The sequence below is a fragment of the Nansenia antarctica genome (assembly GCF_963989245.1).
Source record: "Nansenia antarctica genome assembly, chromosome: 8".
Taxonomy (NCBI): Eukaryota; Metazoa; Chordata; class Actinopteri; order Argentiniformes; family Microstomatidae; genus Nansenia; species Nansenia antarctica.
In genome coordinates this window covers 9997842-10000341 of record NC_137678.1, presented here as the reverse complement: position 1 = coordinate 10000341, position 2500 = coordinate 9997842, and the positions used below count along the sequence as shown (strand labels likewise).

General features: G+C 46.6%; 1 protein-coding gene across 3 annotated transcripts in view; it reads left to right on the top strand.

Annotated features, from left to right (window-relative positions):
* Window positions 1-2500, top strand: part of mkln1 (muskelin 1, intracellular mediator containing kelch motifs) — a 58181-nt gene that overhangs the window by 42869 nt on the left and 12812 nt on the right. The gene's annotated exons all lie outside the window — the stretch shown is intronic.

Here is a 2500-nt window from a genome sequence, read left to right as displayed (position 1 = left end):
TGGTGGCATTTTGACATTTTCATTTTTTTATATTTCCATAAATTAGAAGTTCTCAGCTATTCATAACTGGTTGAATGACTGAGATAGCCCTTTATTTTAAAAAGTTATGAGCATTTTAATGTATCATGTCAAAAAAAGTGAAAGGGGAGAAATCCTCCCCTTTCTCCTCCGGGTCGGGGGAGGAGCCTATGCAGATCGTCCGGTCTCGTTTGTATGCTTGTGATGCGGTGGTAGTCTGCTCGCCTCGTCGGTATGCGAGGGACAGATCCATTTGTGTGTCTTCTAGTTAAGATTTTATTACTTTATGCTTATTGTGAGCATCAGTAAACTGGCAATAACACAGGTGGAAGTATCGTCTCTCCTTTCGCTCATGTGTGCGTGCGTTGCTTAACTGAGAATGAGACACGTTCAACGTGATGTTGTTTCGCTAGCAAACTACCCGCCACAAAAACATCAAAATAAGTACTTTCTCTTTTGTTTTCTTAAAATGTTTATTCACCATAATGTAGTATGGAGTTCAAAGTACTAGAATACCACATAATATCAAAATCGCCAAAATCGCGATTTCCATCTATATTTGCTCTTTGCCACGAACGAACGCCAGCGACATCCGACGGGTTTTCCCAGGCCACCACACATATGGTCCCAGTAATGGCATTTGCAAATTGGGGGAGGGAGAGGGAGAGGGAGAGAGAGAGGGAGGGAGGGAGAGAGAGGTAAGGAAGGGAGAGAGCGAGAGGGGGAGAGGGAGGGAGAGGGAGGGAGAGAGAGGTAAGGAAGGGAGAGAGCGAGGGGGGGAGAGGGAGGGAGAGAGAGGTAAGGGAGGGGGGGAGAGGGAGGGAGGGAGGGAGAGAGAAAGAGGGAGAGGGGGAGGCAGGGAGGGAGAGAGAGAGACACATTCATAGGTTCTTTTAGGCCGAGATGACCAATTGTGAGTCCTTAGAGGGTGATCTATCTGTCAATACTCATAATAATCATACTTTTATTAAATTAATGAATAATCCTTCATATGCTCTGTGGGAGCCTGTAATCACTAGCTGTGATGTGGAGATGGAGACATGGAGACATTGATTTCACTGGGTCCTCTTCCGAGAACATCGCTGTCCTGAGTGAACTGAGTTCTTAGAAACACCCACCCTCTGTGGTATGGAGATCTGTACAGCTATTACACTGTTCTCTGTCTCTCTCTCACACACACACACACACACACACACACACACACACGCACTCTGTTTCCTTTTCTAGTTCCCCTCTCTCACAGTTGCAATCACTCACTCTTTTAGTCTCTCCACTTTTTCACACACACACACACACACACACACACCGGCCTTAGTGCTACGCTAAGCGAATCGCAACAATGCACTCCATTTAGTGGCCGATCAGCTGATGCTTTGTGGTCAGCAGTGTGTGTGTGTGTGTGTGTGTGTGTGTGTGTGTGTGTAGGTGTGTGTGTGTGTGTGTGTGTGTGTGTGTGTGTGTGTGTGGGATGCACCATAACGAGTGTAATCTCTAAATGCACACCTGCAGTTTCCTACTGTAATCCTGCATGAGAGAGAGAGAGATGGAGAGATGGAGAGAGAGAGAGATGGGGAGATGGAGAGAGAGAGATGGAGAGATGGGGGGAGAGAGAAAGACAGGGAAAGACAGGGAGAGACAGAGGGAGACAGCGGGAGACAGAGAGACAGAGACGAGGGGAGAGAGAAATCAAAAGATTCAGAATGAGCAAATGAGCAAGTGAGAGAGCGATTGAGAAAGAGAGAGAGAGAGTGAAAGAGAGAGACGGAGAGAGAGTGAAAGAGAGAGCCGGAGACAAAGAGAGAGAGAGAGAACAGAATGTATCTTGGCAGGAAGGAAGCAGCTAGACCAAACAGTGCCCTGGCAGTCTTTCTGTCATGTTTACACTCTGCTGCTGCTCCCCCCTCCTCTCCTCTCCTCTCCTCTCCTCTCCTCTCCTCTCCCAGGTCAGGGTCACTGAGGGTCAGGGTCACTGAGGATCAGGGTCACGAAGGCTACGTTCACACTGCAGTGAAATGTGACCCAAATCTGATTTATGCATGACCGTGGGAACAGCACAAGTCACATGAAATCTGACTTTTTAAAATCCGACCTGGGTCGCGTTCAGAGGTGGTATTACATCGGATACATGTCTGATATTTAGCAACGCGCCCCCGTCTGAACTGTCAAGTCGCGTTTAATGCGACTTTTATGTCACTCTAGCAGGGTTGCCAGATGGGATTGACAATTTACAACCTAACCAGCCCATAACCGCTAAATCCAGTAACCCATTCGGCGGTAACCATCTGGCAACCCTGCACTCTATACGCAATTGCGCATATTATATCTTGCTCATATCTTTACCGGCTTCCGCTGCACAAAAACTTGAAAATGAAACCGGTTGTAACATCTTATCCTATATATGTTATCCTATATATTATATATCATAAATCTAGATAGACTTGCAGTATACAGAGTAGACCTGTATCCTACAAAGAGACTTAGA